We start from the raw sequence: 14,601 nt of genomic DNA, 5'->3' as shown, positions 1-14,601 counted from the left end.
CACATCTCCTGGTCTTCACCACCAGAGAGTTTGAATGAATGACACTGAACTTTCACACTCAAGTTTCAGGATCAAGTGACTTGATTAGATTCAGGACTTTTTTTTTTTTTTTTTTTAAAGGAACTGAGAGATGGGAATTTTTTTTTACATTTTTGGAAAACAAAAGAGAAAAGAAAGTGAAGCTCTGCCCTTCCTTACCTTGTTTGACCGATCAAGTCAAAATAATCAAATGAAGAAATTAGGTGTTTATGGTCCAGATGCTGGCTCCGTATGTCTCACACACACTATAAAACTGGTGTAGATTTCCTCTCATGAAATGCTTAAAGTTCAAGTATTGAATGAAATATCAATGTGTTAATTCATATATGGAACATAACTGGCCATTCGCTGCAGAACTTTTCCTCTCTGAGACCAATGCATTGTCCAGTGCTGTGGGAGTTGTGTGGTATCAAAGCATATTTTTTATTTGATTGGTGATCCCGAGTCTTTCACAACTAAATCACTTGCTGATCTGATTTATATAGCTCATACATTCCCCTGAGATTATCCAGTGATTTTTGCAGCAGTGGTCTCTTGGACTTGCTGTAGAGGTGTAACAGTTAAAGTGGCTTCCGAAAGTATTCAGACACCATCACTTTTTGCACACTTTGTGTTGGAGATTGAACTGTAAATGGATTAAACTGCCATTTTGCATTCTACACTCAGTTACCCATAATGAATAAGTGAACTTTTTTTTAGAAGAGGTTGCAAATATTAAAAATCAAGAACAGAAGTCTCTCACTTATGAAAGTATTTAGACCCTTAATTCAGAGCTTTGTAGAAGCCCCTTTGGCAGCAGTTACAGCTTCGAGTCTTCTTGGGAAAGTCTCTACAAGCTTTGCACACCTGGATTTGGGCAGTTTATCCCATTCTTACTGGGAGATCCTCTCAGGCTCCGTCAGATTGGATGTGAAGCCGCTGTAAACTGTCATGTTCAGGTACCTGGGGTTTAAGTCTGGTCTTTGGCTGGGCCACTCAAGGACAGCCAGAGAGTTGTCCTGAAGTTACTCAAGCATTGTCTTGGCTGTATGCTTCAGTTCATTGGGTACTGAAAGGTCAATCCAGTCTCAGGTTGTGTGCACTCTGGAGCAGGTTTTCTTCAAGGACCTCTCTGTTATTGGCTGCATTCACCCTTCCCTCAGTTCTGACCAGTCTCCCTGTCCCTGCTGCTGAGAAGCCCCCCCACAGCATGATGCTACCACCCCCATGCTTCCCATTAGGGATGGTATTAGCCAGGTGATTTGCAGTGCCTGGTGGTTGCTAGACATACTGCTTGGAATCTTACCCAAATGGTTCAATTTTTGTCTCATCAGAGCAGAAAATCTTTTTTCCTCATGCTCTCAGAGTCTTTTAAATGCTTTTTGGCAAAACTCCAAGTGGGCTGTCATATGCCTTTTACTCAAAGTGACCTCTGTCCAGCCCCTCTACTATAAAAGCCTAATTGATAGAGTCTCTGTTGAGATGATCATCCTTCGGGCAGTTTCTCACGTCTCTGCAGAGGATTTCTCTGTTAGAGTGACCATTCTTGGTCACTTTTCTGACCAAGTCCCTTCCGGCCTGGTTACTGAGTTCAGCCGGACGGCCAACTCCAGGAAGAGTCCTGGTGGTTCCATACTTCTTCCATTTCACGATTATTGAGGCCACTGTGCTCCTGGGAACACTCAAAGCCTTAGGAATGTTTTTTTTTTACCCTTGTCCTGATCTGTACCTCACCTCAATTTTATCATGGAGGTCTACAGGGAGCTCCTTAAACATGTCTCGGTTTTTGTTGTGACATGCAGTGCGACTTGTGGGACCTTATTATCACAGGTGTGTACCTTTCTAAACTCTGCCCAATCAATTCAATTTGCCACACGTTGACTCCAATCAAGTTCTAGACAAATCCAAAGGATAATTAAAGCAAACAGGAGGCACCTTATCAACGTTTAAAGTGTCACAGCAAAGGCTCTGAATACTTTTGTTACTGAGAGATTTCAGCTTTTGATTTTTAATACAATTGCAAAAAATTCTAAAAACACGTTTTCCCTTTGTCATTATGGGTTACTGAGTGTAGATTGATGGGCAAAAATGGTAATTTTATCCATTTAAAGTTAAATCTACAATGCAATTAAGTGAAGGGGTCTTCTTTCTGAAGTCACAGTGTGTAAACTGTCTTGACTTTTTTCAGTGAAGCAGGATTAGAACCCTTGATACTATCTACCTATACTACAGATTCATGTGATACCACCCCCCTTCACAAACATTCAGCTGCCAAACAACCCGACAGGTGGAGAACTGCTATACCAAGGGGAAAACAGACATGTCAAATCAGTTTTACTTCTATACAGTGGCACTACGTCACAAATGACAAATTAACCTCAGATGGTTTTACGTTCTTAGCATATGGAACCCTCCTGACTCAGATAAAGAACAACTCTACCAAAAAGGCTATGGATCAGAGAAGACTCGAGTGACTTCCAGGTGGTGGGACCTTCAAAACCAGCAGAATTAACAATGATCTGTCTGACATACTGAACTGTCAGTCTGCGGAGGCTGAAGAGTAACCGTTGACTGACTTTCCTGACACACACATGTACAGTATGGGCCTATTTCTATATCCACCCCAGGAACGTGAGGTTACCCTGAACAAGGCCTGAAGCCATATCCAGTTTCCATTTTATTAGGTACTAGGTATAGTTAATACATAAACAGGTGCAGATGAACGCAGGATTTTGTTAGGCTGAACAAAAGCGTACGTGCTTCGGCAGTCTGAAACAACTTATGTCTCAGATCTTTCTGAATACGTTTACACAGCTGTAGCTGAATTTTTTTTTTTTTCCATTTGAATGCCAGGTGGCAGATTCATTCATGAGTCAACCAATCACACCCTGCCCTTCATTTTTCTTCCTTAAACAAGGGGAAAGTCTTGTTAAAGAGATTAAAGTGTCTTTTTCAAACGAGAAATGGCCAAGAAGGCAGCATAAAAACACAATTACAGCAATAAATACTACACAAACAACATAAACAGACTAAGACAAGCATTACATATCACAAAACAGTCTAAATGAAAAATAATACTGGGATAGTCTCTTCATATTCTAAGTGGAACAGCATACTATATCTGTACTCGACAGAAAGCTCCTTGTCATTTTAGACTTTTACACATGAACTGATGAGCTGAAACATTATGACCAGCGTGTGCACTCTGGCCAGTGTGTCGCTGCACAGCCCCACAGTACGGCTGGAGAGATGGAGACAGTGGCGACATGGAGGATGGGAGAATGAGAGACATGCAGGGAGTCTGTTCACATGGCCTCAGATAGCATCACAATGTCTCTACTGAATACCGAGCAACACAGATACGGAGGACATGAAGAACAATTTCGTCCCACCACAGCCACCTCTGACCCCCTGGGAACCTGCTGGGCTCAGTGTGCTGTCATGGGAGAGCTCTTATTTATAATTCATCCTCTCCACACAGCACTGGAACATGTGAGTAATTGATTTCAGAGTTGTTAAGCTCAAGTAGCCACATATTCCTTTTAAAGTCATGGCACATGTGAAGTAAGGTCCTGAGAGGTCAAAAGTTACCCATGTTGTCTCCTTTTACTCTGAAACACTTATTGTGGCCCGATGTGGTCTTCTGCTGTTATGGTCAAGCCACCTCAGGGTTCAACAAGTTGTTCATTCCGGGGAGGCTTTTCTTCTCACCACAGTTGTAAAGACTAGTTATCTGAGTTACCGTAGCCTTTCTGTCAGCTCCAAACAATCTGGCCATTCTCCTCTGACCTCTCTCATCAACAAGGCACTTCCGTCCACAGAACTGCTGCTCACTGGATGTTTTTGTTTTTGGCACCATTCTGAGTGAAAAACCCTAGAGACTGTTGTGTATGAAAATCCCGGGGGATCAACTGCTTCAGAAATACTCAAACCAGCCCATCTGGCACCAAGCAGTTATACAGGTGATCCTAATAAAGTGAGTGTATATAATAACACTCTAAAAGGGGCCATTTTGCATAATAAGTCCCTTTACATTTGATACATTTTACTGCTAATACTTTTATATGTTTATTCAATACATTTTGAATGCAATACTTTCAATTGCTGAATTGCAACCTTTAGTTAAAGGATAAGTCTTCTGATTTTCTATATTTTCATTATTTTCAAAAAAAACTCAATGTGTAGACCCAAACCAACAATGAATGTGAGCTCTCATGTTGCCCAGCACTATTAAAAGCCCAGCACTGAGCCACACTGTTGCACTGGGTGACATGTTCCTTCATCACCATGAACACACACACTGTAGTTTATTTTAACTAATTCTCACACACACTGTCCCGCTGCCCCAAATACTCACTGGGGCACCAAATGTGGGTTGATCTGCTGCAGAAAATAGTCCCCAACAACTGCAGTATTTTCTCCTGTTTGAGCAACGTTTGATGAATATACAGTGACCAGTTGTTTTGAGAAAAACATTTCACCTTATTTACTTGCCTTTTTTGTACATCGCCTGCAGTGATGAACCTACAGAGAATTATCACCAGCTCCTCAGTTCCTTAGCTCTGCTGATCTTTTTAGACTCGTTAGGCTCATTTTGGTTTTACGGCCCACAAACTCCACTCCTTGTAAACCTGGTTTGCAGCAGCAGCAGCAGCTCCGATGAAGCGCTTTGACCATTTTGGCTTGGGCCTTTTCTTCGGCACCTGCACCATCCGTCCCTGAATTAATCAATACGACCAGCAGCGGAGGAATGGGTAGGGCTGTGACAAGAATGGTGAGTTGGAATGTTCGGGGACTAAACCATCGGCAGTTAGAGATGATGTAGGCGACATTATTACCGGCCAGATTTAAACCATTCCATCATTTGACGCTATACAAATAAAATTGAATTGAATTGAAATTGAATTGCAATTATAAGATCTTAACTAGAATACTGGCAGACAGACTGCTATGGGTCATAGGCAAGATCATTCACCAAACTGGGTTAATCATGGGCAAACAGGCATACAGTTATCTCCACCAGGTGTTTCACACGATTAGTCTCCTATCTCGAGCATAAATATTAGCTTTTTGCTGTTAAGAGTATCCAATAACATAACATCCAAGTATTTGCCTCCTTTAAGAGGGACAAGACAAGGATGCCCCTTACCACCTCTCCTGTTTGATGTCGCTATTGAACCCCTGAGAGTCGCATGGAGAGGTGGTGCTGGCCTGACAGGGATCAACAAGAGTGGACGTGTGCACGAACCTTCGATGCGTGCCAGTGACCTCCTTTGTTTTTTTGCAGATCCTTATAGATCCATTCCAAACACTCTCAAAAATACTACAGAATTTGGGACGATATCAGGGCACGACAAAGAGTCTCATAGTCCGCACCAAAGACGAAGTGAGCCGAATGCCTTTTGAAACCTTGCCATTCATAAGCAGCAAAGATAGATTCACCTATTTGGCAGGGTCAGTAACCAAGTGGTGTAAAGAGCGCTCGGAGAACAATTTCAAAACAGGCCTGAATCAAGCCCAACACTACACCCCAGACATGGAAGAATGGTCAGTTTTTCCTTTGTCACTTGTTGGGAGAATCAGTTTGGTAGAAATGATGACTATGCCAGAATTTTTGTTTCTGATTTGAAACAATATCATTCTTAGAGTCAATGCAAAGTCATTTTTCACTGAACTAATCTACATATATCTGGAACAAAAAGCTACCACGGATAAGGAGAGAGTTCTTGGAGAGACAGAAGGAGGATGGAGGGCGTGGACACCAAATTATATGCACTATTACCGGGCTGCTATCGTCTAGAAGTTCATTTTCTGGGCCCAGGAACTGGAAGACGAACACATGCCCCTCTGGGCAATTATGGATTACGAACATTCCAGCAGCCCAGTATCACTGAGCTTTCTAATCTGTGCCACATTGCCATTGAATGAGCATCTTCTCACAAACAACCCAGTGACTGGGAGACACTTAAGGTCTGGGCACAGTTCAGGATTCATTTTAAATGTAGACAAGCCCTGCACATGGCACTTATCTTATCTAGGGCCCTTTTTTCCTGCCGTTCCTATTGACTCAGCATTTCAGCTTCGGACCAGAAAGGGTGTGGCTTCTGTAACTGATCTTTGGAAACAAGGCAGTTCAGGGCAGTTTTATCTGAGTACTGATCCATTGCAAAGGGGACCTATATCTGCGTTGTCCCCTTCACTGGATCATAATAAGGAACAGTTGGGGGTGGAATTTGGCTCAGACATACCTGAAGTAACACGGCACTCAGGCTGGTGCATGCATCACCGGTATGTATCAGACATGGGCTGTTACAGTTTGAGGTAGTTCATGGACTTCACCTCACCAGCAGCAGATTGGCCAAACTTTTCCAGGTGTAGGTGTGATCCAGGCACCCTCAGCCACATGTTTTGGGCCTGCCCAAAGCTGGGGGATTTCTGGATAGAGGACTTTAGTCCTCTCAGATGTGGGTGGTACACGGGTTCACCCAAACCTCATGTGATCCATATTCGGCGTTGCCCCGCAGCACTTGAGAATATCAGCTAACCGCAGAGTGGTTGCGCCCTTCTGCACACTGCTTGCATGGTGGATGAGCCTGCTCAGCTGGAAAAAGCCTTCATCACCTGGCAGCCATTACTACTTTAACTTCAAAGCCAAACCCTGTTAATTAATCATGAAGGAAATTCTTTTCTTAATCCATTCATTTTATTCTATTTTTTTCTCGTGCAAGTGGTTGTGTGTGGGGTGTTTTTTCCTCTTTATTTCTCCTCCTAATTTTCCTTATCCTTCATGTGTTTAAAATTCAGTAAAACTATTTGAATGATAATGAAAAGATGCTGCTGCTCTGCGTTACAGGAAATGAAGGAGTCAGCGTTTTGGAGCTTGACTCATTCCAGGGACTGAAAGTCAGACTATCTTGACCTCTGCTGCACAGCTTCTGATAATTCTTTTTCTGAGATCTGTCAGCACATTATCACAGTGAAACAGAGCAGCGGACCAAGCCCATCCCGGGCGGTTCGTTGTCAACAAGTTAACAGGTCACAATAAATCTACACATACGTTCCTAGACAAACAGGGCATCTGTAAGTGAATGAGAAAAAAGGACAAGAAAAGAAAGCTGGAAAGAGAAGTCAGTAAAAAATGAAAGATGCATTTTGTAGGTAGGTTACCATGAAGCTGACTGGGCTTCCGTGCTCCCAGGAGAATAAACCATTTAGACCAGTGGAGAGGTCATGAGGTCATTCACGACCTCTCCACTGGTGACACCCTCAGGAAAAAACACATTTTTAAGCTCCACTGCTGGTCGGTCCTGATGAGAAAATCATCAGGATGTTGTCTGCTCCATCCAACTCTCAGGTATCGGGCTGGGGATATAAATACATTTAATATATTAGACCTCTTCTTGTTGGATAGATATATTTTTGGCCCATTAATCAGGACACTGATTTGACACTCCTTTCCACAGATATCACACTAAATACTACACAATATCAAAGGAGACATGTGATGGAGGTCCTGTTTTCTCTCAGCAGAGCTATTCAGCTTTCATAAATACTTTGATGCTTTACTCATTTTAATGCTGGCGTACTGTGGCCTAAATAAACACTGTGCAGCTGTATAAGGGAAAGTACAATAACATCAAACTTGGTATGAGGATTGTAAAACACATGCTCTGATCCCCTGGGCCCCTTGGGCCCCTGGGCGCTCACCCAGCACATCCTGCCGGTAGGTACGACCAGTGCTGCAGCTCATTCACTCGCACACTTGAGCTCAGCCTGGGTATCACAGACACCAACAAACAAGCTCCACGGCAACAGGCCAGGCGCCCAGCACAGATGTCACAGGATCGCATTGAGCAGGAGTCACCCCGTCGGCCGACGCTGTGGGGAGGCGCCATCCCAGTGATGACATCACACCCCCGAGGCTGAATCATAAAACCAGCAGAATTACACATGCGAGTGGAAATGTTTTTTATCATCTGAATTCTCGTTCAAACACGCCCGCACTTGTCTGCAGGGCCACCGTCACACTCCCCGGATCTGATGGGCTGGAGGCGGGGAGTAGCCTTACCCTCACACTCTGTCAGCCGTCGCAAGGTCATCTTCGCTGATCACACTTTATCACGTGACACACGCGTGCTGCGCGGTTGGCTGGCAGGAGGAGGGGTTGGTTCGCTGTCGCCCTGATACCATGCACGTGATTAGCTGCAGCCCGCGGGAACCACGCGCTGCTAAATAATTATCACACACGGTGACTGTTTACGTGTCGGTGACAGAATCTACGTTTACGCCCGTGGCTATTTCTCCCGGGGTCCACTTGATTGAGTTCACTCTAAAACTGCCGGGGGATAATGCTAGGACATGTTAAAATGACGTCTGTGAAAAATGTCTGCATGGGAAACACTCCTGGGGTCCAACCATCCATAGACCGTCTGCATATGTATACTGTATCTTCCTGTGATGGACATTCTTTTTTTTTTCCAAACCAAAAATGTATACAACACAGTTATTTACATAATCCCAGCGGCCTTTCCTATCATATTCTTAAATCCTTCTGAGACCATTCTCTGAGTTGATGCATTTGGATCGAGGATGTTAAACCTGAACTGTGCCCACTGCAGCCCGCAGATTTCTGTTCTCGGGCTGACAGGAAATCAGGCCCCTCCTAAACATCAGGAGAGCAGCAGCCCCAGAAACCCTCAGACCAGCCCGCCTGGCAGCAACAATCACGCTGCAGTCAAAGTCACTGAGCTCACATTTTTCCTCATTCTGATTTTTGATGAACATTAACCGACGCTCCCAAACCTGCATCTGCAGGACTCTCGTGCCCTGCCCTGCTGCCACGTGATTGGCTGGCTGGATGACTGCATGAGTCAGCGGGTGCACAGGTGTTCCTAACGAAGAGCTCTGGGAGCGCAGGCAATCAACTAAATCTATTTGTTGATTCCGGACACAAGAAGGCAGGAGTGCGGCGTCGGAAACATCAAATGACACGCGCCCCGTCACTCCGCCGACAGTGACAGTAGCTGACAGAGGAATAGGAAAAGATGGCAGGTGGTTATTGTGCTGTGGTAGGTCCCGTATCATCCCTGCTGGGATGTTTAGTTCAGTACACTTTTGTTTAATGGTTTGGAGTCGGGAAATATCATGTACCGGCTCTGCCTTTACCAAGCACTTGCGACAGCCGTACACCGTTCACTCAGAAATATCGTTCCACAGACAGAAAAGGATGTGGATATTTCAAAATCCGATACGTTATCGCAGCTCTGATAAGCATAAAGAGACTTTGCGTTTGTGCGTTCGCGCGAAACAAAACAGAAACCTCGGAATGTCACACGACCACACCGACGACATAAAACCAAACATCCAGTGACCAAATCCACAAAAAAAAAAAAACTTGTGCTAACAAATGGTTAACTAAAATAAACAGGGATCGCTATCAGTGGCATAAAACAAACAGGACCGTACCAATGTGTACACACATTACGGCATCTTATGGACAAAGATGAATAATACATGGTCTGGTGTCTTAGGAGTTCAGGAGGTTAACAGCATCTGGATCGGTGCTGTCACAGAAGCTGACCACCCTTGGTTAGGAAACCTCGTAGTCTCGGTCTATAAGAGAAGAGAGGAAACTTGACAGGAGTCCTGTAGAGTCTTGGCTCCCTTTTCGCTTTAACCTATGGTTGAAAAAGTTCTGCAAGTGACGCGACCGACAGACGGGCTTTTTTAGCAGACTGAGGACTCAGAGCCCCTTGTTTCTGTTTTGTTTTTTTTTCTCCACGTGACAGTACAGTAGTTCCCGGGTGATGAACTGCACTGACCCAGCACGCCGGATGATGCAGGAGCCAACCCTCGACACGACGGCCCCATGGGAGCTCCGACGGAGCTGACACCGAGGCTGTGGTGGATTTAATTGGTGAGCCGGATCAGCGCTGGCTGTCAGCAGGTTGTTAACACATCAGCAGCACTGGGAGTTGGTAACAGCAGTGATGTGTCACAGTTGATCTACAGAGACTGAACCTCATTCAGTTCATCCACATCCAGGACCATGGTGCTCTACGCCCGGCCTGGTGTGAGGGCCGCGTACTGCCCCCAAGAGGCCGTGGCTTTCATTACAACCCACAACACAGTGAAGGATAACGCAGTCATACCAGCAGCTATTTACACGTGTTGTTCTATGAGAGCCGCGTGTTCTGAGCCATTGCGTTGAAGGGCCCACTCGCATTATCCTACCAGCAGCGCGGCTCAGCGAGCAGCGCAACCTGGGACATACTGGAGACAACAAGATGAATCCAGAGCAGCGCTGCAATTAAAAAGTGCACAGGGGGCCGGTGATTATCTATGGATGGCCTAGCGCATCACGAAATGAGTGCTGCAGGCCCGCCTGGGTCAGATCCCCGCAGGAGCAGACCCGGCGGGGCCGCAGGCGGAGTGGCCCGCTCCGGCATTCACCACATATTTTACTTTATCAACCGAGCGAAATTCACGTCCGAGTTCATCCCTGCTTTGTTCCGTAAAGAGGAACTTAACACTAAATCCTCTTTTCTGAGTTAGCAACTGACATGTGCAGTCACTTATTATTACACGATTTATCGATCCTGGTCCCAGCCTACACCGGGACACCGAAGAGCGTTCATCAGTGTGAACTGTGATCCATCACTTCTCCTCCGTCTGCTCGCATCGGGAGATTACGACTAATCTCATTTACAGCAGCTAATCGGACTCTGCTGTGCGGCTGCGGCCCAACCTCGGCGGCATGCACTCAACATGGACGCCAGTCCCTCGTTAAACGCACACAAACACACACACACACACACACACACACTGTATAGGCCAATTTCATGTTAACATTAATGTGATGTCTTTCCTGTTGAAACGGGTTCGAGTGGTCGGTCTGAGGAAGTAGTTGGATTTGATAGAGAGACTTGAAGATGACTGGAGATGGTGGGGCCAAGAGGTCACAGCTTTCAAGGCGATCATCGGGACATGACAGATCTGTAAAACAGAGGGTTATCACACGTCTGAACCGGTTCAACTCTGCCGGTCTCCTGTATCGAACTCACGTCGTTCAGCCAAGCGCTGTCAGTTCAGTTTTAAACAGCCCTGCCCGCCTGCACAGGTGCTTTGAGCTCCCTCCGATCGGTCGGACCCGTGTTGGCGATGACTGCTACGTTTCGGCGACACTCTGCTGTCTCGGCCCTGCAGCCTCGTGCCGAAGCGCTCGCGTGCGACCGGTCGCCAGCCCCACTGTGCGCGTTTTCACGCTCAGGGTGGCGCTGGCGTTAGCACCCACGGGGATTGTCCATATTCTTTGGCCCACGGACATTGATGAACCCCCCCCCCCCGTGATGTATTCTCTGCGTGTGGCCTCTCAGTGTGTTTGCAGCTCCAACTGATCAGCCGCTGACACTTTCACAGCCGTCAGGGTCACACAGTGGGGCTCAGGGTGCGGGAGGCTGAGGAGCGCGGCGGAAAGCAGAGCTGAGATTAGCCGAGGCTGCTGGAGGATTGTCCCGCTCCTCTCCGGGAGCCGCGGGGGGAGTCTGATGTCTCACTTTAGCTGTGCACTCTCTAAGAGGATTTACTGGAAGGAATATAAATAAAGAGGTAGCTCCGACCCCAATCAGTCCTGGTTATCTACCCAGGGATAATAACAGCAAAAAAAAAGAGGTGGTTGCTATATTTATCAGTGCTGGAACATTTCATGAACATGAAATTATTTGTGTGTGTGTGTGTGTGTGTGTGTGTGCGTGTGTGTGTGTGTGTCTTATGGTGTAGGGAACATGATCAAACCAAAAGAGCGGTTTTGAATATGTTTTTGATATTAGAATGTAAGTACGTTTTTTTTCAAAACCCTTATCACCAGCACAATGAAGGGTCAGTCAATTTAGTTTGGTCTTTTAGTTCTGTCAACGCTGCAGACACTTTGGAGATTGAAGAGTGAGATAGGCTCAGAAATCGCGTGGCAACATTTGCAATCCATCAAAGTTAAGCTTTATCATGATTTTATATCCTCAATCCTGGACAGTATTTGGTTGTAGTTACGATAGTGATATACTGCGTCACTACAGTCCGCTGGCTGATTCTCACATAGAAAATAATTCTTTCCTGTCTCCTCCTCCTCGTCCTCCTCCTCCTCCCTTCATCACCTGCTGGGAGGTGCTGCAGTGTGGATGAACAGAAGGGACTCCTCCTCCTCCTCCTCCTCCTCCGCAGCAGCCGAGGGTGATTTTGTGCACAGGAAAGCACGAGTGCGTTTTTCTCCAGCAACTTATGTTAGAGGACAGATTTTAACTCCTTCACAGCAGGATCCTGTGCATCTGGACATGAGTCCTCGGCTCTGCTGTCGGTCTCCGGTTTGATGGGAAGGACGGAGAACAAACCAGGGAGCGGCATGAGGTTCCACCAGAGCTCGTCCTGACTTCTCCTCACTGTCTGGACTGCCTCATCTTTATCACTCACATTCAGGTGAGCAAAGTTTACAGGGTGGAGAGGGGCTGTTGTTCATGTTACTGTCTGTTTGCAAGAAAAGAACTAGTCTGGAGTTGAGGTGGACGAGTCAGACCGGGCTGAAAATCTAATTTTAGCGGATGTAATCTGGGAGAGAAGGATTTGAGTTAACGGTGCTAAAGGAGAGACATGCCGAGCTAATGAGACTAAACACACACAGAAGCTCTTTTACTCTCTGTCAGGTAGCCGTCGCAGGACTAACAGTCAATCTTCCTCTTGACTGTGTATACCTACTCTATCTGAAGTATCCGTATGTCCAGTGTGTACGTATGTATGTATGTATGGGATTATTGAGATTACATTTACACGGAGACCTGGACAAGACATCAGCACTGACATGTAGTTATGGACAGGAAAGAACCATTGAGGCAAAAACAGCAAGTGAAGGGGTGCATCACAATGCGTGCGTGAAAATTCAAGTCCAGTGGAATAGTTACCAGTTTGGTGCTTTGCTCAGGGTTTGGGGACGGAAACTCAGTTCTCTACATAAAGAAATAAATAAATAACCTTTCATAAACTCTGTTTTTGGTCTCATTGGACTCACGGTTTCTAAAACCTTGGCTACGGGTCTGCCTCTGTTCAACCAGCTGACTAACACTCTGAATTTGTAGACCCTATCTGGGACGTGTGTTTTGGGTTTGCAGTTTTACCATAATTGTCAAATTAACACGTACAGTTGATGACCGAGGCCTGGGTGTTCAATCCAAAACCGATAACGTGGTCTGCAAGGAACACATTCAATACGCACATATCAAATGAGCACCCTTAAATCTTGAATCTCGAGATGCCACCTTGGTGGTCTCAACAGCTGCACCTCTTTATCCCCACCATAAAGATCAAAAACAGGAGGGGGTGGCTGGGTGCATCCCCACTGAAGTCCACTGCTCACCGCGAAGCTCGGCACTGAGAACGTGAACCCAGCTCTCACAGAGTGAAGACAACAAAAAAAAGCAAGATGCACGGTGTGAGCACAATGTAACCTGAGATAGCTGGCTACTCAAGCTCTCTGAGCCGCACTTTGACACAAGGTTCCTCAGGTTCAGGTTTATTGTCATTTCGACACATACCCCTTGATGTAGAGAAACGAAATGCGATGATGAAATATCCGCCGTTGAACACTGGTGCAACCGTACGGCTCTTGTAGTCTACTACTGCGGTAGACTGCTGCAGTAACAACGTCAGGGAACTCCCCCGGCAGGTAGTGGTCCATGGCCGGTGTTGGGTCTAAGTCTGTTTCCCCTTCAGAATGTGTTTCCTCTCACTTTAACCAGAACCTGGCTTCATCCTAACCCTAACCACCGAGGTAGCGAGTTAGCCCCTCCAGCCCGATGGCCACGTCCAGAAAGAAAGCAAAGGAGCAGCTGTTCTCCATTTCCCACTGGACAGTCCATCCTACTCACTCCGCCAGTGTTCAGAGGGTCCTGGTGGCTGTGGCTGAGTTTTACTGCATCAAAGGTGCTCTGCTGGTTTTACTCGGTCCACGAGAGGCTGCTGTTCCGCATTTGTCACCGCGGCAGCCAGAAAAAATTATTTCTGCATTTCAATGTACGAGGAACAAATAAAGGAAATATAACAATCGTAACTTATTAAAAGAAAAGTAACTTCCATGGGCTGTGATATTTTTAAAAGGATCACAACTTGTGAACTCTGCACTTTCAAAAAATTCCCACCAACTAAGTCCCGAATGCCACATCACTGGGAAATTCAAATAGACTCTCTTGGAAAACACATTAAAAACACCCCCACTTTAAGACTAATAAACTAGGAGTCATTTAGGGTCCTCTGCAAAAAGAGAAATGCTACATTACACACCCCCACGTTTCTGGCTAAGCGCACAATACGCAGGACTTATAGAGAAGCTCCCCGCGCCGCTGCCTCCATGATGAAGTTGAGTGAATGTGGTCCCGGGTATGCAGCTTTACTAACAGCAGGGCAGCTCTACCAGGTTAACATGGGCAAAGTGAAGCTTTTAAAACAACAAGTCATACTAGGGATTTCTCGGCAGCCAGCACGTTCTCTTTTGAAAGCGACCATTTTCCCAGCACTTTTGCCTCAAAGCACAAGGGCAATGCA

Source organism: Xiphias gladius, chromosome 13, assembly GCF_016859285.1.
Source record: "Xiphias gladius isolate SHS-SW01 ecotype Sanya breed wild chromosome 13, ASM1685928v1, whole genome shotgun sequence".
NCBI lineage: Eukaryota > Metazoa > Chordata > Actinopteri > Istiophoriformes > Xiphiidae > Xiphias > Xiphias gladius.
Note: the sequence above shows the minus strand (reverse complement) of the source record.